Below are 24401 nucleotides of genomic sequence, written 5' to 3'. Positions count from 1 at the left end.
ATTTCTACGCGCTACACGCTTCAGCACTCAACAATCAAATTCTGTGAGCTTGTATGGCCAACCACTTCATGGTAGAGCCATTGTTGTTGCTTTTAGACGTTTCCACGTCACAATAACAGCACTTACAGTTGACCGGGCAGCTCTAGAAAGGCGGAAACTGACTTGTTAGATTGGTGGCATCCTATGACGGTGCCATGTTTAAAGTCACTGAGCTCTTCAGTAAGGCCATTCTACTGCCAATGTTTGTCTATGGAGAATGCATGGCTGTGTGCTCGATTTTATACACCTGTCAGCAACGGATGTGGCTGAAATGGCTGAATCCACTAATTTGAAAGGGTGTCAACCTACTTTTGTATATATAGTGTACATCCTCAACATTATATCAGGGTTATACGCCCCACTCACCCTGGTGTTAGTCTCTTCCTTGGGTGTTACACTGTATATTAGAAATTCATGCAACATAATGGCATTTGACCCATTGGTTGCCTGTGGTTTTCATTAACATTCCTCAAAGGGATTATTAACTCTTGTATTATGTGGGTGATATAAAGTATGCATTAGCATACAGTTAAGCATCAGTGATATGATCTACCGTGAGCTGTATTAAGTTTGCTCTATAATCTAATGCTATTCCTCCATGTGCTCTTCCCTCTATCACTCTCTCCCTCTCTCCCTCTCTCCTGATCTCTCTCTCTCTCTCTGCTCTCTCTTTCTCTTTCTCCCTCTCTTTCTCACCCTCTCCCTCTCCTCTGTCTCTAGCTCTCTTTATCTGTCTCCCTCTCTCCACTCTCTCCTCTTCCTTCTCATACTGTTTCTTGTTCTGTATGCAGAGGAAAATAACTCAGGTGGAAAAAGAGCTCTGTCTGCTCACCAACTCGTAATTTATCAGAGTCTGTTCTGTTGGTTGGCTTTCTAGACACAACGAGGGTGACTCAGCAGCAGTCTGGGCTGTTTCACTAGCAGGGGTTGGTTGGTGGGTGAGATCATGCCACCACTCTGCGGAAGAGGCTAGGGGCACCTGGGGTCATCAGTGCATCGAACAGCTGTTTGCTTGCATGCGGTGCTGCGTCTTGGTATGCTATCATCCTGCCTGTCACCTCTGACCCATAAACCCTGAACTGGCCCATGTAGCTACAGTAACATGCTGATGAGTGCCAGATCTGAGCTAGGCTAACCCAGTGTAGAACTGTCATTCGGAGAAATACAAAATGATACAACCCCTACTGGTCGTTAGTGGAACGGTCATCGCTAATGATAACCGCTAACAAACGGCACCCTATTCCCTTGGTAGTGCATTGCTGTTGACCAGAGCCCACAGGGATCCGGTCAAGTGTAGTGCACTATGTAGGGAATAGCCTGGTTCTGTTATAACAGTCATCAGTGTGGGATGCGGTGGTGAGTCTGAGATAGGACAGCTAATGATGATTATCTTCTCTGCTCTCTGTGGAAAGACTTTTCTTTGGTTCATTTGCACTGAAAGACTATAGGCCCATATCACACCCTGCGCGCACAACCCATGTGGAATTCATGTCTCGGTCAGCGTTTGGAACCCCACATCCTTTTGGCCCTGACTGAGACGTGGATTTCCGCAGAGAACCCTGCTACTCCAGCTGCTCTCTCGTCATCTGACTATGTGTTCCCTCAAAGTCCGAGAGAATCTGTTCGTTGCGTTGGTGGCACAGACCTACTCATTTCTTCTGAAGATTTTCTCTTTTCCCTCTCTCCCACTTGTCCATCTCCTCATTTGAATTCCATGGTGTCACTGTCACTTATGCACTCAAGCTTAACATTGCTGTCATCTATTGCCCACCAGGTGCCCTTGGGGAGATACTCAATGACCTTGACAGTTTGACAAGCTCATTTCCCAACAATGGCTCACCACTCATCGTATTGGCCGACGCCTGACTTCGATTCATTTCTTTCCACCTCTTTCTTTCCACTCCTTACCTCTTTTGACCTCACCCTTTCACAGTCCCCTCCCACTCACAAAGCAGGCAATGCGCTTGACCTCATCTTTACTGGAGGCTGTTCGCCTACTAACCTCACTGCAACCCCCATCCAGGTCTCTTAATCTACTTTGTTTCCTTTTCTCTCCCCTTCTCCTCAAACCTTACCCACTCAGCCCCAACCCAGATGGTCATGCTTCTTCTCAATGTTGTCTCTCTCTCCCACTACTCTCCTCTTCTATCATCTCTCCCTTCTGCTGAATCCTTCTCCTTCCTGTCTCCTGATTCTGCCACTTCGACCCTACACTCTTAGAAAAAAGGGTTCCAAAAGGGTTCTCCGGCTGTCCCCATAGGAGAAGCCTTTTTGGTTGCCAGTAGAACTCTTTTTGGTTCCACGTAGAACCCTTTTGGGTTCCATGTAGAACCCTCTGTGGAAAGGGTGCTACATGGAACTCAAAAAGATTCTACCTGGAACCAGAAGCATTCTACTGGCAACCAAAAAGGGTTCTCCTATGGGGACAGCCGAAGAACCCTTTTGGAACCCTTTTTTCTGAGAGTGACCCCTCCTGTCTCAGCCTCCAGTATTTATGCTGCATTAGTTTATGTGTCGGGGGGCTAGGGTCAGTCTGTTATATCTGGAATATTTCTCCTGTCTTATCCGGTGTCCTGTGTGAATTTAAGTATGCTCTCTCTAATTCTCTCTCTCTCTTTCTCTCTTTTTCTCTCTTCCTTTCTCTCTTTCTGTCTCTGTCTCAGAGGACCTGAGCCCTAGGACCATGCCTTAGGACTACCTGGCCCGATGACTCCTTGCTGTCCCCAGTCCACCTGGCCATGCTGCTGCTCCAGTTTCAACTGTTCTGTCTGTGGCTATGGAAACCTGACCTATTCACCGGACGTGCTACCTGTCCCAGACCTGCTGTTTTCAACTCTCTAGAGACAGCAGGAGCGGTAGAGATACTCTGAATGATCGGTTATGAAAAGACAACTGTCATTTACTCCTGAGGTGCTGACCTGTTGCACCCTCTACAACCACTGTGATTATTATTATTTGACCCTGCTGGTCATCTATGAACATTTGAACATCTTGGCCATGTTCTGTTATAATCTCCACCCATCACTGCCAGAAGAGGTGTAACGGCTGTCCTCCTCTTCTTCATCCGAAGAGGAGCAGGGATTGAACCAAGGCGCAGTGGAGTTTGAATACATAATGAATTTAATGACAAGACGAAAAAACACGAACTTGACTATACACTAACAAAACAAATAAACGGTGTAGAACAGATCTGAACGACGGACTCACATAACACACGAGAACGCACGAACAGGGAAAAAGCCTACACATAAATGACACTTAACAAACAAACCGAAACCAGTCCCGTGTGGCGCAACGACATACACAAACACAGGAGACAATCACCCACAACGAACACTGTGACAACGCCTACCTAAATATGACTCTTAATTAGAGGAACGCCAAACACCTGCCTCTAATTAAGAGCCATACCAGGCAACCCAAAACCAACACAGAAACAGAAAACATAGAATGCCCACCCAACCTCACGTCCTGACCAACTAACACACATAACAACTAACATAAATAGGTCAGGAACGTGACATTACCCCCCCCACAAGGTGCGAACTCCGGACGCACCAGCACAAAGTCTAGGGGAGGGTCTGGGTGGGCATCTAACCACGGTGGTGGCTCAGGCTCCGGGCGAGGTCCCCACCCCACCATAATCCATCCTAGCTTCCATCTCCCTCTAAGAATGTCCACCCTCCTTTTACCCCCACAAAATCTTCTTAGTATCATCACTGATAGGGACAGCACCGGGACAGAGAGATAAATCAAGACAGAGGGATAGATAAGAATAAAGAGGTAGATCAAGATAGAGAGGGAGATCAGGATAGAGGGGCAACTCCGGACTGAAAGGCAGCTCCGGACAGAGAGACAGCTCTGGACTGATGGGCAGTTCTGGGTATCTAGCCGTTTCAGGCTGAAGGGCAGCTCATGGCTGACTGACGAATCTCGACGCTCATGGCTGGCTGACGGCTCTCGACGCTCATGGCTGGCTGACGGCTCTCGGCGCTCATGGCTGGCTGACGGCTCTCGACGCTCATGGCAGGCTGACGGCTCTCGACGCTCATGGCAGGCTGACGGCTCTCGACGCTCATGGCAGGCTGACGGCTCTCGACGCACATGGCAGGCTGACGGCTCTCGACGCTCATGGCAGGCTGACGGCTCTCGACGCTCATGGCAGGCTGACGGCTCTCGACGCTCATGGCTCTCTGACGGCTCTGGCTGCTCATGGCTCTCTGACGGCTCTGGCTGCTCATGGCTCTCTGACGGCTCTGGCTGCTCATGGCTCTCTGACGGCTCTGGCTGCTCATGGCTCTCTGACGGCTCTGGCTGCTCATGGCTCGCTGGCGGCTCTGGCAGATCCTGTCTGGTTGGCGGCTCTGGCAGATCCTGTCTGGTTGGCGGCTCTGGCAGATCCTGTCTGGTTGGCGGCTCTGGCAGATCCTGTCTGGTTGGCGGCTCTGGCAGATCCTGTCTGGTTGGCGGCTCTGGCAGATCCTGTCTGGCTGACAGCTCTAGCGGCTCCTGTCTGGCTGACGGCTCTAGCGGCTCCTGTCTGGCGGATGGCTCTGTAGGCTCATGGCAGACGGGCGGCTTTGCAGGCTCATGGCAGACGGGCGGCTTTGCAGGCTCCTGGCAGACGGATGGCTCAGACGGCGCTGGGGAGACGGATGGCTCAGATGGCGCTGGGGAGACGGATGGCTCAGATGGCGCTGGGGAGACGGATGGCTCAGATGGCGCTGGGGAGACGGATGGCTCTGGCCGGATACGGTGCACTGTAGACCTGGTGCGTGGTGCCGGAACTGGAGGCACCGTGCTAATGATAAGCACCTTCCTACTAGTGCGGGGAGCAGGGACAGGGCACACTGTATTCTCAAAGCCCACTCTATAACTGATGCGTGGTACCGGCACTGGTGACGCCGGGCTGAGGACAAGCACATCAGGATTAGTAGGGGGAGAAGATACAGTTTGTACAGGGCTCTGGAGACGCACTGGTAGCTTAGTGCGTGGGGCCGGAACTGGAGGCACCGGGCTAGATACACGCACTACAGGGAGAGTGCGTGGAGGAGGAACAGGGCTCAGGATACGCACTGGTAGCCTAGTGCGTAGTGTAGACACTGTAGGTACTAGGCTGGGGCGGGGAGGTGGTGCCGGAAATACCGGACCGTGGAGGCGTACTGGCACTCTTGAGCATTGAACCCGCCCAACCTTACCTGGTTGAATGCTCCCGGTCGCCCGACCAGTGCGGGGAGGTGGAATAACCCGCACCGGCCTATGTAGGCGAACCGGGGAAACCATGCGTAAGGCAGGTGCCATGTATGCCGGCCCGAGGAGACGCACTGGAGACCAGACGCGTTGAGCCGGCCTCATGACACCTGGCTCAATACCCAATCTAGCCCTACCAGTGCGGGGAGGTGGAATAACCCGCACTGGGCTATGCATTCGTACAGGAAACACCGTGCGCTCTACTGCGTAACACGGCGCCTGCCCGTACTCCCGCTCTCCACGGTAAGCCTGGGAAGTGGGCGCAGGTCTCCTACCTGCCCTTGGCCCATACCTCTTAGCCCCCCCCCAAGAAATTTTTGGGAATTACTTACGGGCTTTTTTGGCTTCCGTGCCAGACGCGTTCCCTCATAGCTCCGGTTCCTCTCTCCGGTAGCCTCTGCTCTCCTCCGTGCCTCCAGCTCAGCTTTGGGACGGCGATATTCTCCCTGCTGTGCCCATGGACCTCTCCCGTCCAATATTTCCTCCCAAGTCCAGAAATCCTTGTTGCCCTGTCGAGCTTTCCCTTGCCTCCGCTGCTTGGCTCTGGTATGGTGGGTGATTCTGTAACGGCTGTCCTCCTCTTCTTCATCCGAAGAGGAGCAGGGATTGAACCAAGGCGCAGTGGAGTTTGAATACATAATGAATTTAATGACAAGACGAAAAAACACGAACTTGACTATACACTAACAAAACAAATAAACGGTGTAGAACAGATCTGAACGACGGACTCACATAACACATGAGAACGCACGAACAGGGAAAAAGCCTACACATAAATGACACTTAACAAACAAACCGAAACCAGTCCCGTGTGGCGCAACGACATACACAAACACAGGAGACAATCACCCACAACGAACACTGTGACAACGCCTACCTAAATATGACTCTTAATTAGAGGAACGCCAAACACCTGCCTCTAATTAAGAGCCATACCAGGCAACCCAAAACCAACACAGAAACAGAAAACATAGAATGCCCACCCAACCTCACGTCCTGACCAACTAACACACATAACAACTAACATAAATAGGTCAGGAACGTGACAAGAGGACTGGCCACCCTTTATAGCCTGGTTCTAATCTAGGTTTCTTCCTAGGTTCTGGCCTTTCTAGGGAATTTTTCCTAGCCACCGTGCTTCTACACCTGCATTGGTTGCTGTTTGGGGTTTTAGGATGGGTTTCTGTACAGCACTTTGTGACATCAGCTGATGTAAGAAGAGCTTTCTAAATACATTTGATTATTCTACCTGGAACCAAAAAAAGATTCTTCAAATGATCCTCCTATGGGGACAGCTGAAGAACCCTTTTAGGTTCCAGATAACACCTTTTCTTTAAAGAGTCTACTCTTCTCCCTTTTCGCATCTTATGATTCTCACTATCCCCTTTCCTCTCGGCAAGCTCGGCCCTCCCTTCCCGCTACGTGGCTGAGTGACTCATTGAGAGCTCACAGAATAGGGCTGCGGGCAGCTGAGCGACAATGGAGGAAAACTAAACTTCCGGAGGACTTAGCACCCTTCCACTCCCTCATCTCTAACTTATCTTCCTCTCTATCCGCTGCTAAAGCCGCTTCCTATCACTCTAAATTCCAAGATTCTTCTCTAACCCGATGGACATTTTTTTCCACTTTCTCCTTCCACCTTAATCCTCCTCCCTCCTCCCTTTCTGCGTATAACTTTGCCAACCACTTTGAAAAGAATGTTGATGATATCCGCTCCTCATTCACTCAGCCTATTGAGTCCACTGGTTCCACTCTCACGGAACTACACTTTGGTCTCTTTCTCCTCTCTCTCTCCAGATGAAATCCTGCAACTAGCGATGTCCAGGTGCCCGACAACCTTCCCACTCGACCAAATCCCCTCCTCCCTTCTCCAGACCATCTCTGTAGACCTCCCATTCTTCACTTTCCTCATCAACTTTTCCCTGAATACTGGCTGCATCCCCTCTCACTTCAAGATGGCCAGAGTCGCTCCCCTCCTCAACTAACCAACACTCAACCCCTCTGAAGTATTAACTACAGACCGGGATACCTTCTTTCTTTTCTTTCCAAAACACTTGAGCGTGTTGTCTATGACTAACTCTCTTGTTATCGCTCTCAGAACATTTTCTTGACCCTAACTAGTCAGGCTTCAAGACGGCTCACTCAACTGAGACCACTCTCCTCTGTGTCGCGGAGGCTCTCAACAAGCTCCCCAAAAGCTTGAAAACCCAATTAGATTTTTTCCCAAAGTTTAGAAAAAAACTAAAACTATACTAAAACTATCATTTTTGACTCCAAAATGAACTAAAATAAAATAATTTAAAAAAAAATCTAAACTTTGGGAGAAAAAAAATTCCCAAAGGATTTAGAAAACTCTTCCTTTTGGGGAGTTTGCTAAATCTGTCGGGCAAATGCAGCCAGGAGATAGCAATGTTTCAAATAAGCCTAGCTTGAACATCACTATTACTAGCTATCACTAGCTAACTGGGAAAAATATCAGCTATGTAGCTAATTTGATTCTTCTTAAATGTACTACTAAAGCTAAAAAGTATTGGATTGGTGTAAACATGGGAGAGATAGAGTTTCTTTCCAAAAAATGTTTTGTCTCGGAGCTATTCCTTTTAAATTCAACTCACATTGAGATTGATATTTAAACCTAATATAACCTATGACCTGACCCATGACCTTGTGCCCCTCAGTTGCAAGAAGTGACATCCCAAAAAACACCCCCCCACAAAGAAAACCCTGAATACAAATACAAAAAATAATATAAAAACACAAAACTATAATAACCTTGTGACACTCAACTACTTTTCTCCTTCTGACAGCTAGGGCAGACCTGCCCGTTCCAAGACCTCTACGGTTGACAACTCCACAGTGTCCCTCTCCCAGAGCACAAAGAACCTTGGCATGACCCTGGACAACATCCTCTCATTCTCTGCAAACATCAGAGCAGTAACTCCCTCCTGCAGGTTCATGTTCTACAACATCCGTAGAGTACAACACTTCATCACACAGGAAGAGGCGCAGGTCCAAATCCAGGCACTTGTTATCACCTATATAGATTACTGCAACTCTCTGTTGGCTGGGCTCTCTGATTGTGCCATCAAACTCCTGCAACTTATCCAGAATGCTGCAAGCTGCCTGGTGTTCAACCTTCCCAAGTTCTCTCATGTCACCCTGCTCCTTCCAGTCAAAGCTCGCATCCACTACATGACCATGGTGCTTGCCTACGGAGCAGCAATGTGAACTGCCCATCCATACCTTCAGGCTGTGCTCAAACACTACACCCCAACCCAAGCACTCCGTTCTGCCACCTCTGGTCTTTTGCCCCTCCCACCCCTCTCAGCTCCCACTCAGCCCGGTTCAAGGTCTTCTCTGTCCTGGCACACCAATGGTGGATCAAGCCCCCCCCCCCACACACACACACACACAAAATAAGTTATTTTCCTACTAGTGCTGACTTTTCGGATAACTTACTTGAAGGAAAATGTACTTGCTTTGACTGTGATATGTGGTTGCCTCACCTAGCTATTTTAAGATGATTCCACTAATTGTAAGCTTCTCTAAAAATAAGATAAATTACTCAAATGTGAATGTAACTCATGAGAGAAAATATCTGAATTTCTAATGTGTATGGATAAGAGGATGTTTAGTTCCTCTTAAGTTAAAACAATTGGTGACAAGCTGGTATTTTCCCAAGAGAATGTTCGATGTACAGTCAGGTCCATAATTATTGGCACTCTTAAAAATCACGTACACTCAGGAACATAATTATTGGCACCCATGAAAATAGAACTCTTTGGGCACACACACCAGTGGTGGGTTGGGCGTCAAAAAGAAAAATCACATGCAGGAAAGAACCCCATACCTACTGTAAAATATGGTAGTGGACTTGGATGTTATGGGGCTATTTTGCTTCCACTGGTCCTGGGGCCCTTGTTAAGGTCAACGGCATCATGAACTTTACCAAGTACCAGGACATTTTAGCCAAAAACCTGGTTGCCTCTGTCAAGAGGCTGAGACTTGGCCGCAAGTGGATCTTCCAGCGTAACAATAACCAAAATCACACATCAAAATCCATAAAGAAATGGTTAATTGATCACAAAACCAAAAATGTTCAATGGCCATCTCAGTCTCCAGACATGAACCCTATTGAAACCTGTGGCTTGAATTAAAGAGGGTAGTCAATAAGTGTAGACCTTAGGATATCAAAGATATGGAAAGATTCTGTGTATAGGAATGGTCTAAGATCCCTACCGATGTGTTCTCCAATCTCATAAAACATTTTAGAAAAAGGCTCAGTGCCATTTTCCTAACAAGGTGAGGTATTTAATTCTTAGGGCTAGGTGTCCCACTAGCGGGACAACATCCGGTGAAACTGGAGGGCACGCAATTCAAAAAAATAAATAATCCACTCATTCAACATGCAGAGAAAGGAATCTGAAAATCTACCCCTAAACTTTGTTTCAACAAGTCAAAATACATTTCTATGCACTCCTCAGATACCCTAAAATGTAATCAAACTAACATATTTCTTACGGAAAGAAGTATGTTCCGAAGGAACCCGATTTTAGCAGGTGTGTTTTGTCTTCATTGCACGCACAAACACGAATTCCAAGATTGTGTCCCTGTACTAAAACTGATATTTCTTATTCGTTTTGGAAGTTACAAGATTGAAATCGTGAACATAGACTCCTGACAGCGATAGGAATTGTATTATGGGAGCTAGAATTTAGTATGCCCCTATACTTTCTATTGTAAGAGCATGGTCTCTCAAAAAAAAAAATTCTGGTTGGTTTTTCTTTGGATTTTCTCCTACCATATCTATTGTGTTATAGTCTCCTACAGTATTTTAACATTTCTACAAACTTCTAAGTGTTTTCTTTCCATTCCATTTTTCTTTCCATTTGAAGCCAGAAGTTTACATACACCTCAGCCAAATACATTTAAACTCAGTTTTTCACAATTCCTGACATTAAATCCTAGTAAGGTCAGTTACGATCACCACTTTATTTTAAGAATGTGAAATGTCAGAATAATAGTAGAGAGAATGATTTATTTCAGCTTTTATTTCTTTCATCACATTGACAGTGGCGATGGAGTATACATACACTCAATAAGGATTTGGTAGAATTGCCATTACATTGTTTAACTTGGGTCAAACGTTTCGGCTAGCCTTCCACAAGCTTCCCACAATAAGTTGGGTGAATTTTGGCCCATTCCTTCTGACAGAGCTGGTGTAACTGAATCAGGTTTGTAGGCCTCCTTTCTCCCACATGCTTTTTCAGGTCTGCCCACACATTTTCTATAGGATTGAGGTCAGGGCTTTGTGATGTCCGCTCCAATACCTTGACTTTGTTGTCCTTAAGCCATTTTGCCACAACTTTCTAAGTATGCTTGGGGTCATTGTCCATTTGGAAGATCCATTTGTGACCAAGCTTTAACTTCCTGACTGATGTCTTGAGATGTTGCTTCAATATATCCACATAATTTTCCTCCCTCATAATGCCATCTATTTTGTGAAGTGCATCAGTCCCTCATGCAGCAAAGGACCCCCACAACATGGTGCTACCACCCCCGTGGTTCACGGTTGAGACAGTGTTCTTCGGCTTGCAAGCCTCCCCCTTTTTCCTCCAAACATAATGATGGTCATTATGGCCAAATAGTTATATTTTTGTTTCATCAGACCAGAGGACATTTCTCCAAGAAGTACGATCTTTGTCCCCATGTGCATTTGCAAACTGTAGTCTGTCTTTTTAATGGCGGTTTTGGAGCAGTGGCTTCTTCCTTGCTGAGCGGCCTTTCAGGTTATGTTGATATAGTACTCGTTTTACTGTGGATACAGATACTTTTGTACCTGTTTCCTCCAGCATCTTCACAAGGTACTATGCTGTTGTTCTGGGATTGATTTGCACTTTCGCACCAAAGTACGTACATCTCTAGGAGACAGAACGTGTCTCCTTCCTGAGCGGTATGACGGCTGCGTGGTCCCATGGTGTTTATACTTGCGTACTGTTGTTTGTAGACGAATGTGGTACCTTCAGGCATTTGGAAATTGCTCCCAAGGATGAACCAGACTTGTGGATGTCTAGAATTTTTTGGGCTGATTTCTTTTGATTTTCCCATGATGTCAAGCGAGTTTGAAGGTAGGCCTTGAATTAGATCCACAGGTATACCTACAATTGACTCAAATTATGTCAATTAGCCTACCAGAAGCTTTTAAAGTCTTGACATCATTTTCTGGAATTTTTCAAGCTGTTTAAAGGCACAGTCAACTTAGCGTATGTAAACTTCTGACCCACTGGAATTGTGATACAGTGAATTATAAGTGAAATAATCTGTCTGTACACAATTCTTGGAAAAATTACTTGTGTCATGCACAAAGTAGATGTCCTAACCGACTTGCCAAAACTATAGTTTGTAAACAAGAAATTTGTGGAGTGGTTGTAAAACGAGTTTTAATGACTCCAACCTAAGTGTATGCAAACTTCCGACTTCAACTGTATATGCATATCCTGGCTTCAGGACCTGAGCAACAGGCAGTTTACTTTGGGCACGTCAGTCAGGCGGAAATTGAGAAAAAAGGGCCTAGTGTCACGTTCCTGACCTGTTTTCTGTTGTTTTGTATGTGTTTAGTTGGTCAGGACGTGAGCTGGGTGGGAATTCTATGTTGTGTGTAGTTTGTCTGTCAGCCTAGTGTGGGTTCTCAATCAGAGGCAGATGGTAATCGTTGTCTCTGATTGAGAATCATATATAGGAGGCTTGTTTTGTGTTGGGATTTTGTGGGTGTGTGTTTCCTGTCTCTGTGATTGTCTGCACCAGATAGGTCTGTGTCGGTTTTTGCACATTTGTTATTTTGTATTGTTGTTTGTAGTGTTTTACTTGTTCTTTATTAAACATGTTTAACACTAGCCGCGCTGCACTTTGGTCCTCTCCTTCACCCCTGGAAGAAAACCGTTACACCTAGCCCTAAGAAGACAGGGGTGCATAAAATGTGGGAAAAAAAGTTACTTCTTAAACAAAATCTCTTTCTCTGAGCAAATTGTCTTAGTATAAAATACTATAATTTTCAAAAAATTTAGTATACAATATAGCTCAGTATTTGTATTATTTTATAGTTATTTTTGCTCATCTTTATGAAGGGTACAAATAATTTGGAATCTGACTGTACATATCTTAATGTAAGCCATTTATGAGATGGCTTCTCGATGAATGAGATGAGCTACGTATTTGGTATGGAAAATCCTGCTGATTAAATACCTGAATCCAAAGTTAGGCACAGATTATTTTATAGAGGCGTTCCCATTAATGTCAGTAAAAAAACATTTATCTCATGTTGTATTATACATCACAATATATTTTATGGCTGACCACATCTCAACAAATTATTTAAATGACCTGTATGCTTCACATGCACACGCACACATGTACTCACACACACACACACGCACGTTTTATAAATTAACTTCATCTTAATTCAGCCTAAAAATAACGCTGCATTTTGAAAGAGAGAACTCCCTAATTTCAATAATTAGGACCTTTTAATAAAGTAATATGGCACCCTATTCCCTATATAGTGCACTACTTTTGACCATGGCCTATAGTGTTCTGGTCCCAAGGAGTGCACTATGTAGGGAATAGGGTGACATTTGGGACATTTCTAATTTCAGATGCTGAGGTGGTAACATAGTGCAGGTTTATGGATCAATGAAGAGCAGTCAGTCCCTCCTGTAGGTCAGAGGAAGTGAACACAGAGCACTTTAACAGACCTAGCCACCATTAGCGGGCATGCTTAAGGTCAAAGTCATTAGCTAGCTGACCATTAGGATACTGCTACATACTCTATGATGCATGCCGTACTTCATAGAGATGAGATACTGCTCGGAGCCCTAGGTATCTCCCTTCAGATCCTTTTCACACACAAGAGATAAGAGCCTAATTATAATAGTATAGCAGCACGCTATGTCTTATCACTGTCTGTACGTGTGGACAAACCAAATGAGTTCTTCAGAGCCACCCCAATCAAACGGAATGCTTCCAGTACAAATCTAATTTGTGAGAATACAAACAAATGCAATAATGTGTTAAGTTTACACTAATACCAAAGACAAAATCTATTGAAATGGACCTCTATATTTCCCTTTTGTATGACGGTACACTCACAGAAAAGAGGTTACAGTTAGTGTACAGTATTGTTCCCTGGGGTACAAAAATACACATAATGTACCTTCAGAGGTACATGTAGTAATATTTTTTAAACATAAAGGTAGAATCATCACACCCTCTCCAAAAAAGGGGAACGATAAAGGTTTTCCAGGGTGGATGCGTGCATTACTTGGGGCGTGGGGTTCAGTTAATTATTTTTGGCCACCCGCGAGTGGAAGTGTGCTACCAGTTTAAGTGGTCTATGGTTATGTTAATTAAAGTTCGAAGTCTTCCTAAAGGCTTAAATTAAATTGAAACTATTAAGGATTTAAAACTACCTTGTTGTCACATTGGTATAAAGGGTCGGGAAACAGTCACAGGAATGCGTAATAGGGGTCTTAATTTCCCAAATTACAGGATGCCATGTAAAGGCACGGGGACGAAGACCAAACAAACACGTACACAAAACACAGGGTAGAAACCCAAACAAAAGAGCGAGGAGTACCTTGAATAAATACACAATCGCACAATGATTATCACACGGGACGAGACCCGTAATCATCTGCACAATATACGTGGCACGAAAACCAAAACAACATAGTGCAGGTACTCACATGAACCAACGGACAATGTGACAATAATCGTCAGGACAATGGTGAACAAAAGGCACACTTTTACAATTACTAATCAAGTGGGAATAGGGACCAGGTGTGCGTAAGGGCAGTTCCAGAGGGATCCATGACAGTACCCCCCCGACGCGCTGCATAAGCAGCGCAACGACACTGGCCTCGAGGGCGATCACAGGAACGCAGTGCGGTCGATCAGGACCCGATGCAGCTGCCTAAATTGCGTCGTTGGACAGGCCAGTTGCAGCTGCCGAAGGTGCGGCGGTGTCGGATGAATCAGTTGCAGTGTCGTCAGCCGGACCGGTGGTGGCGACGTCGGACGGCCCAGATGCAGCTGCCAAAGTTGTGGCGGCGCCGGAAGGACTAGTCGCAGCGTCGTTGGACGGGCCATTCCCGGTGTCTCCTTAATGGTCGATTATTCTGACACGTCGGTATAAAGGGATGGGTAGATTTCTTTTTGTTATTTTATTTTTGGGTTGTGTAATAGTTTTTTAAATTTCTTTACCCATATTACAGCATGCCGTGTAAAGGCACGGGGACAAAGACCAAACAAACACGTATACAAAACACAGGGTAGAAACCCAAACAAAAGAGCGAGGAGTACCTTGAATAAATACACAATCGCACAATGATTATCACACGGGACGAGACCCGTAATCATCTGCACAATATACGTGGCATGAAAGCCCAAACAACATCTCACAGGTACTCACACGAACCAACGGACATTGTAACAATAATCGTCAGGACAACGGTGAACAAAGGCCACACTTATACAATTACTAACCAAATGGGAATAAGGACCAGGTGTGCATAATGACAGTTCCGGAGGGATCCGTGACACTTGTTATTTTTTAAACCTCCCGTTTAGGACTCAACATGTCAATCTATGGCTCAAACATGCATAATAAACAATCTGCAGTCCTCGGGGAGAAAGGCACAGAATGCTTACATTCTTAGCGGAGAAAGGCACAGAATACTTACATTCTAACCTGGCATTATTCAGTGCACACAGTCTACGTGCTCGTTCCTGTCATGTAGTGAACCTGAGCTCTGAAGCAACAGGGATCACCATTAGTTAACGTAACATATATTGAATACATCGATCAAATCCATACAGCAGAAGTTAGAAAACATCCGAAATTAGAAGTCAGATCTATTAGACCATGGTAGTCGTTTAATTTTTCTTTTCAATACATTTCTCTGGAAACCAAGCACAAAATGATGTGCGCTAAAGATAGCATTGTAGCCAGACAAATACATTAGAAGATACTGTAATTGTCAACCTGATCAGAAACACTATGCTCACAACCTGTATCTCCTAAATGGTGCCGCTGGTGTATTTTGTTAGAATTTTGGAACATATTGCGCAATAGGCTAAGGTTTTTACCAGGCGAACGACCATCCATTTATCCCTTTTGGGAATCACAACACAACAGACATTTAACTTTGATGCACTCAAGAAATGTATAGTGCAAACTTTCTCCCACTTTTTAGATAAGAAAATATTGGCCTACATTTCTGTTGTGTCAACCATTCCATGTGTCCACCTTTTTGTCTTTACAGACTTTCACAAATGTATTCCATGATATGTGGTCCAATGGGCAACACTGCAGCTGTTGACTGCCAGCAATCATCATTCATCACATATATAATTGTTTTTACAATGATGTCATGACATTGTACACAATTCTTCACAATTTTCAGGAACGCTTTTAGGCTCTTGAGTGCTACTTTCAGAACTACTGTCTCCTCCTGTACTCCCTGTTAACCCAAAACTGCGTGGCCAAGCACGACTCCACACCGTCATTAAGTTTGCTGACAACATAACAGTGGTAGGCCTGATCACCGACAACGATGAGACAGCCTATAGGGAGGAGGTCAGAGACCTGGCAACGTGGTACCAGGACAACAATCTCTCCCTCAATCTGAGAATGACAAAGGAGCTGATCGTGGACTATAGGAAAAGGAGGGCCGAACAGTCCCCCATTAACATTGACAGGACTGAAGTGGAGCAGGTCGAGAGTTTCAAGTTCCTTGGTGTCCATATCACCAACAAACTATCATGGTCCAAACACACCAAGACAGTCGTGAAGAGGGCACGACAACACCTTTGCCTTCTCAGGAGACTGAAAAGATTTGGCATGGGTCCCCAGATCCTCAAAAAGTTCTACAGCTGCACCATGGAGCGCATCCTGACCGGTTACATTACCGCCTGGTATGGCAACTTCTCGGCATCTGACCGTAAAGTGCTACAGTGGGTAGTGCGTACGGCCCAGTACATCACTGGGGCCAAGCTTCCTGACATCCAAGACCTATGTACTAGGCGGTGTCAGAGGAAGGCCCAAAAAATTGTCAAAGACTCCGGTCGCCCAAGTCATAGACTGTTCTCTCTGCTACTGCACTGCAAACTGTACTGCACACTGCTGCTACTCACTGTTAATTATCTATGAATAGTCACTTTACAATTCACTTTTTATTCATATTTTTTCCTTTCATTTATTTAATAAATATCTTCTTAACTCTATTTCCTAAACTGCGTTGTTGGTTAAGGGATTGTAAGTAATCGTTTCACTGTAAGGTCTACAACTGCTGTTTTCAGCACATTTGAGGAGTAACATTTGATTTTATTAGATTTAAAAGTATACAAAACCTCAGTTCAATCTCTTTAAAAAAGACCACGTGACAATCAATAGCTGTGATTAATGTTGTAGCACCCAACACTGAGTGATCTTGACAAGGTGTATGGACCTCTTGGCATAATGGTTAAGGTCTTGGCTTGACGATCGCTGGACCCAGTCATGGTGACCCCCGAATTTGCACTATTGGTGTCAGAAGTGGGATGGTGGACAGACATATACATCTGAGGAACTTGATATTGAAATGTTTTACATTTTAAAGGAACAAATAGCTTAGTCATTGTGGTGGTACCCTAAAAATGCAAATGTTTACCTTTTCTAAGGTTGGTTACTACTAGGGAACCACTACTGTAACAAGCGTTTGTACGCCTTTAAGTACAATTTAGTACCTTTTTCTGAGAGTGTACCACACACCTGGTTTAACCACAATCCCTGGAGAAAGGCATTACACTTCTGTTGAATGGGAAATCCTCACAAACACCACTAATGATACAGTAATTACAATGATATTTTAAAGTTACATAGAGACATCATTACATAATAATGCTGGTAATATAGTATCTTTGCCTGACAATAGCCCTCTTCCTCATCTCTGTTGTTTGGACAGGTTGTAGCCTGCTTGGCATATTTGGATCAAATGTCATCCTATCTCTGGACAGCTCTTTTGCATCAGCCTGGGGCACAACAATACACGACACAGGTGCTATTTATGATGGATAATCAACAGGAGGTCTCCTTAACCAAACAAAACAGCCAAACAACAAACCAGAACATGGAATCAGTCATTTATTTAGGATGCTTTTCAGGCTGTTTTATTTGACAGGGACCATGTGCAACAAGTATCGCACCAGATTTTAGTTAAATTGCTCATTCTCATTTGCATATGCCTATAACATTCCCCTGAGGGAAACACGGTGCCCTAAAAATGCCTATAAACATTTTTACTACTTTCTCATTTATATGATAGTGTGGTACTCAATTAAATAACTTATGCTGTGGTTATTTTGTAGAGAAAAGTGCTTTTTGATCCGGTATAATTGATAGTTATTACAGTCAAGTTTCAGTGATTAGGTTATTTCTAGAAACCATGACCTGTTCTAATGAATCCCACAAAGCATCAAAGAGACTGAGCTGCTGCAGGGTGTGTGTGTGTGGGTGTGTGTGTGTTCCTCCATGCTGTTTTGTAAGGCTCATTAAATTAATTTAACCCCAGCTTCTTCAGCTTGATAACATTATCGCCAGGATGACTCCAGTAAAGGGCTTCTAATTAGCTAGCACCTTAATAACATACAGCAAGTCAAGTCAAACCGAAACCTGGCACCACAACCTCTATCACAGAACAACTAATCTTATTAGCATAGTGCAGTAACCTTAACCCAACACAGCATCAAGCTGTATGTAACTCTTGGCATTACGTTTTTTAAATTTTCCTTGTAAATATTGTTTCTTTTTTTAACCCCTTCTTCGTGGCATCCAATTGGTAGTTACAGTCTTGTCCCATCGCTGCAACTCCCATATGGACTCGGAAGAGGCAAAAGAGCCATCCGTCTTCTGAAACAGAATCCTGCCAAGCCACATTGCTTCTTGACACACTGCTCGCTTAAACCTGAAGCCAGCCACACCAATGTGTCTGAAGAAACACTGTACAACTAGCGACCGTGTCAGCGTGCATGCGCCCGGCCCACCACAGGAGTCGCTAGAGTGCGATGGGACAAGGACATCCTGGCCGGCCAAACCCTCCCCTAACCCTGACGACACTGGGCCAATTGTGCGCTGCCTCATGGGTTTCCCGGTCACAACCAGCTGCGACACAGCCCGGGATTGAACCTGGGTCTGTAGTGACGCCTCAAGCACAGTAGTGCAGTGCAGTGCCTTAGACCGCTGCGCCACACGGGAGGCCCTTAAGATGTTGGTTTGATAGTCGATAGACCAGGGTTCGAGTCCTGTTTGGGGCTACCCTCTGAATTCTCTACATTGATGTCTACACAGAAGTAGGAGGGACTTGGTGTTCAGAAGCGTGGGGACACGCTCTCCCGAAGGAATGCGGTAGTGTAGCGAACTTTAACCCAACACTCAGCGACCTTGTCAAGAGGTTTGGACCTCTTGGCATAATGGTTAAGGTGTTGGCTTGACAGCCACGGGACACAGGTTTGAGTCCTGGTCAGAGCTACCCCCGAATTTGCTACAATACCTTAATAATAACATACAGCAAGTCAAGTCAACCACAGAGAAACCAAGATCTGATACAACAACCTCACTAAAAACAACTTGTCCTACTAATATCATTTAAGAATGTAAAGTAAGTCAACCGCCAACAAACACACAGCAAGTCAAGTCAACCACAGGGAAACCAAGGAGCTACAGTATGTCAAATTGAAGACCTGGTTGACAGAACAACCTATACCAATAGTACTTTTAGGTCACAGTCATATATGCACCAGGCCACAACCAATCAGTAGTTCTGTTGTATCCACTGTGTACTCAACCACTGTCATGAGACTAATACGTCTCCATACCTTTCTGAGGATGTTGAACAGCTCCCATCTCACCACGACATAACTTTCCCTCGACTTGATTAGAATTCTCTCACAGACTGATTCATTTTAGTGATTCAGACATTCAGTTGAACTAATCTAATGAAATAGTGTTCCAATATGCCTCTACAGTTCAACAGGTAGTTTTGTACAGATGTGGGATCTTGTAAAACGTGCAGTGTATTTGAGGTCTAAAAAGGCATTAGAAATTTCAGATTCGATTTTTCCTTACGAAAAATCTATCAACCCCTACAAAAATGTCCATTACTTATAATCCCCATAATAATTATAATTTCCTGTTGCTGCAGGATTATTTTCCTTCTGTAGCAAACTGGCTCAAATGGAAGATCCTGTAACTGTCTTGCTTTCTTTCAGACTCAAAGATCTCTTCCTAACACTGTGGTGAGGGCCAATGTCTTTGCCAAGAAGAATATATTTAAATATTTATGGTTTCGTGGGGTTTATAGCCACATTATTGGAGATTTGCACATTCCCAAGTGCACCTCCTTCACAACATCTGGACCTAAATGTGTTTATCAATTGGGCTGAATAAAGACAAACTCTACAATCTATTAAACAATAAAACTGGGGTTCGCAGCATGCAATCAATGTTAGGTATCTCATCTTGTTTGTCTGCCTGCCTAAAAGCCTATTATAACGCCATTAGCATCATTACAAAGAGCTATAACTTTAACAAGAATAAATGTGCGAGGCAACATTTTTGACATACAACTCTACGTTCTATTTTACAGGACTAGAAATAATGATCAGCTCCTCCATAAATGGAAACGAGAACAAGGACTGCTGGTGTGTGTGTGCGTGCTTCCGTGCATGCAGGCACATACACGCGTGCTCCTATATGTCCTATGTTAGCCTATAGGCCTATATGAAGTTTACCAAGGGCAAATGAAAACTTCATGGCTTGCTGCTCTCAAGTGATGGTGACCTTTTCTAAAAACATGATTTTTTCTTGGCTTGATTTTTTGTTCTTTAACCACAAACGTTATCAAATTTTGCTCAGCTCCGCTCGTTCCTGTGGCCAAGTGCACTTAAAGGGTTTAGACCATTAGCAGCGAGTGACAGCATCCTAATGAGGACAGATGGTACAGCATCAGAAACTTTTAGAACGTTATTACCATGTGCAGCAATTTAGAATGAAATTCCGTCTTGGCTCGCTCCATTGACAACCTCAATTATCAAGAAACCGTTTTCTCCACAGTAGTTCCAATATTTGTACTGCACTGCGAGCGTTCACGGTTTCAAAGAGTGAGTCGACAACTGAGACTTCAAAAGATACATTGGGATTTTGGCAATGAAGCCCATCATCTACTTCCCCAGAGGAACATGAACTCATGGATCCCATTTTTATGACTCTGCATCCAGTATGGAGGAAATTAGAGGTAGTTTTGCGAGCCAATGTTAACTAGCATTAGCGCAATGACAGGAAGTCTATGGTATCTACTAGCATGGTAGCAGCTACCATAAACTTCCAATCCTTGTGCTGACGCTAGTTAGCAATTGTGCTAACTATAGTTAGCAACTTCAAACAGCACGCAGAGACATAAAAATGGTATCCACAAGTTAGTCTGACTCTGGGGAAGTATCCCTTTAAACAAATAACCAAGCAAATATGACATTGGGGAGATATAGAAGACTTTGAATTGTCTTTACAGCTGTTTTGTACACTCTCAGAAAAAAAGGTTATGGATACATTGTTCCCTCGGGTACAAAAATATCAAAACACACAATGTAGGCTACCTTCAGTGGTACACATATTTGGCTATATCGTACGGTACTGGTTGGTACCTTTTAGGGTAGGCCTACATGTGTGGATAACCTAGTATAATGGTAGATTTTTGAACCCAACATTTTGAATATAAAGGTCCAAAGGCATGGCTTAGTGAGGCCGTGGCTTTCAGTTATTTTTGACCACCCATGAAGGTTGTCACTAGTTACCACAGTCACAAAGTCATAATTATGGCTAAGCCCTGTCTATTTCTACAATTTCTCCTCTGAAAATCTGATTTTAAACCTAACCTTAACTCTAACCTTAACCACACTGCTAACCTCATGCCTAACCCTCACCTTAAATTAAGACCAAATAGCAACAAACAAAAAATCTGGAATTTTTTACGATGTATCCATTTTCTACTTTGATGCTGTGGTAACTAGTGACAACCACCTATGAGTGGAAGTGTTGTACAGGTTTAAATGGTCTGTGGTTATGTTAATTAAAGTTTGAGCATGTCCGCTGCCAGCCTTTATAAAGGCTTACATAAAAGCATGTGACAAAGAGCTATATTTAATATTGTAGGGACCTTAACACAACCGTGAGTGACCTTGTCAAAAGGAATGGACTTCTTGGTGTAATGGTTAAGGTGTGACCTTGGCAGGTTCAAGTCCAGGTTGGGGCTACCCTAAAAAGGCAAATGTGTACCTGTACTGCAAGGGTACAATTATGTACCTATAACTAATGGTACAATGGACGTACCTTACAAGGTACCACTACAGTGACAAGCGTTTGTACCTCTTTTAGTACAATTTGGTACATTTTTTTCTGAGAGTGTATGAGAATGCATCCTTATTCGTTTTGCATATCATCATCCCAGCCTGCTAATGATCCAACATAATAAGGAGAAGTTGCAGTCTTCAGAGACTTATAGAAGACTGTTTAAAAGCCCCAGTCTCTCCTGAAAGGTGGAATCCCTACAAAGACATACCCACTTACAATGCAGCGTTTTCAAATCTTCTGAACTTCCATTCAGTAAAAGTTTCAGTAAGTCAACCATAAAATGTTTTAAGCATACTGTTGTTTCACACAGATAGTACCATAAACTCAGGAAATCAATGAAGTCAATGAAACCATGAATTGTGAATATTTTACTTCACGAAAGGTTAGCCTTCCTTTCTTAGCCCTAGTTGAAACGGCGCTCTATCGCCGTACCGAACTAAACAATACATCACAGGGTGGCAGGTAGCCTAGCAGTAAGAGTGTTGGACCAGTAAAGGTCACTGGTTCGAATACCCGAGCTGACAAGGTCAAAAATCTGTATATGTACCCCTGAGCAAAGCAATTAACCCTAATTTTCTCCATGGGTATCGTACTGCTATGGCTGACAATATAAAACAACACATTTCACTGCACCTGGTGTATGTGACAGTAAAACGTAAACAAAACATTAGGAACACCTGCTCTTTCCATGACATAGACTGACCAGGTGAAAGCTATGATCTCTTATTGATGTCACTTTTTAAAGCCACTTCGATCCATGTAGATCTTCTTTCTCTCTTTGGAAGAGGGATAAAGTGCTGTCTGAAACCATAGAGTGCCGCCTCATCAGACTTTTGACAATACTTTGGCGCGGTGTGGGTGAAGCACGCCTCTGTTTCATGCAACACGCCAGAGCAGTTCTTCCACTGTCAGAGTAATGGAAATGCATGTTAATATATGTTAATTGCATGCAAATAAAGGTTGCTTCTCCACCACACCCACAATGGAAGCACAATCATGGCCTCGGACAAAGATCTATTATATTGATAAGATAGCCGAGTGACCGCACTAACAATGGAAACACACTAAATATACCAAGTATTCTTAATGTTTTGTTTCCTCAGTGTACATGCCCTCAATGATTGAAGGCAGGCGAGATCAGGTGGGACCATTCTAGCCAATGAGAGGGCAGATATGTGAACAACAGGCACAACTAAGTAGTTTTTCTCAAAGTTGCCGGAATGCCACATGCATCTACTTTTATCAGTACTTTGTAACAGCCTAAAGATTACGAAACTTCTACTCAATCAAATAAGCCTCGCATAATTCGTCACCCTCTCATAGACCTCCATACAAAAAAGGGCTTATCTAACACGGACAGATTTTGGGCAGAGTAAATCCTCTCGCTTTGCTTTTTAGTCTCTGCTCGAATTCGCAGGTGGAGGACTTCTGTGAGAGGTCGCTGTTATACCTAAATTCGACCCAAAACATACCAGGAAATCTTCTGCAGTGTTGAGAGCGGTTGTATGAAACCAATCTGTATGTCAAGCAAAGCTCTTAACTGCACCAACCCGCTTTTCATTTCTATTCAGTTGACTTGCCATAAATTTGGCCTCTGAACTGTGCGTTAGAAAAATCCCTGATTTTACAAGGTATATCTGTCTGTGTGTAGGCAATGTGATGACCTTAGACCTCGTCAACCAAAACGCTTGTCAATAATTCTACAGTAGTCCTTGAGGACTGACATTACTGCAAAATACGGTTGTGAGTGATTGTAGTCTAGTTGTGTTTTCTGTTTGTACAGCTTACTGTCTCTCGCCACTTACAAAACAACCAACTCAGTTGTTTAGCCAAAAGGTTTTGTACAAACCTAGCATTGTATCTCTAGGCATTGCCTATCTATTCACTTACCAACCCTATCTCAACAATTTTCTGTACAAACAAACCCTTTAGCTCTCACAACCTACAGTATCTCTCCACTTACCAACCAACCTGTCTCTACTCTCACAAGGTTAAAAACCACCCATCAATCATCTCCCTTCGTCCTTGTGCAACAGCCTCACTGTCAAAACATTTGTGTGTAATTCATGTCCCAGAAAATAAATAGGTTCTCTGTAATCCCTGAATTGACTATTACCATTTATCAATATGAATAGGATTACAGAGTTCTCCACATTCTATATCCCCTGGAAGAGGAATTTCAAAGCGTGTGGACAGAGGTGCCACACTTAAAGCCCGTAAATTCATTAGACCTAAACTGTAGATCTCTTCTCAACGACAGCTCTGGGACTCTGTGGTCCCTTTCCTTGTGGCCTCTACTAGCCCTCCGCACTCCTCTAGCACATATCTCTCTCTTTATCCCCGCTCTTTTACTTTATTTCTCTCTCTCTCTCTCTCTCTCTCTCTCTCTCTCTCTCTCTCTCTCTCTCTCTCTCTCTCTTCTCTCTCTCTCTCTCTCTCTCCTCTCTCTCTCTCCTCTCTCTCCTCTCTCTCTCTCTCTCTCTCTCCTCTCTCTCTCTCTCTCTCTCTCTCTCTCTCTCTCTCTCTCCTCTCTCTCTCTCTCTCTCTCTCTCTCTCTCTCTCACCCTGGCCACTCTGCCCCCCTTTTTAAATGAGACCTATGACGATCAGTCTCAAACAACCATGTTGTCTACATAGAGGAATTAGCTTTCAGTTAAACATTGGCACTTTGGCC

The 24401-nt window shown here is 44.1% G+C and overlaps 1 long non-coding RNA gene across 2 annotated transcripts in view; it reads right to left on the bottom strand.

Moving 5' to 3' along the window:
- LOC129843647 (uncharacterized) overlaps positions 1-24401 on the bottom strand; it is a 96053-nt gene that overhangs the window by 70622 nt on the left and 1030 nt on the right. The window lies entirely within an intron of this gene.

The sequence above is a fragment of the Salvelinus fontinalis genome, chromosome 3 (assembly GCF_029448725.1).
Source record: "Salvelinus fontinalis isolate EN_2023a chromosome 3, ASM2944872v1, whole genome shotgun sequence".
NCBI classification, from domain to species: domain Eukaryota; kingdom Metazoa; phylum Chordata; class Actinopteri; order Salmoniformes; family Salmonidae; genus Salvelinus; species Salvelinus fontinalis.
This window is presented reverse-complemented; position numbering and strand designations above follow the sequence as displayed.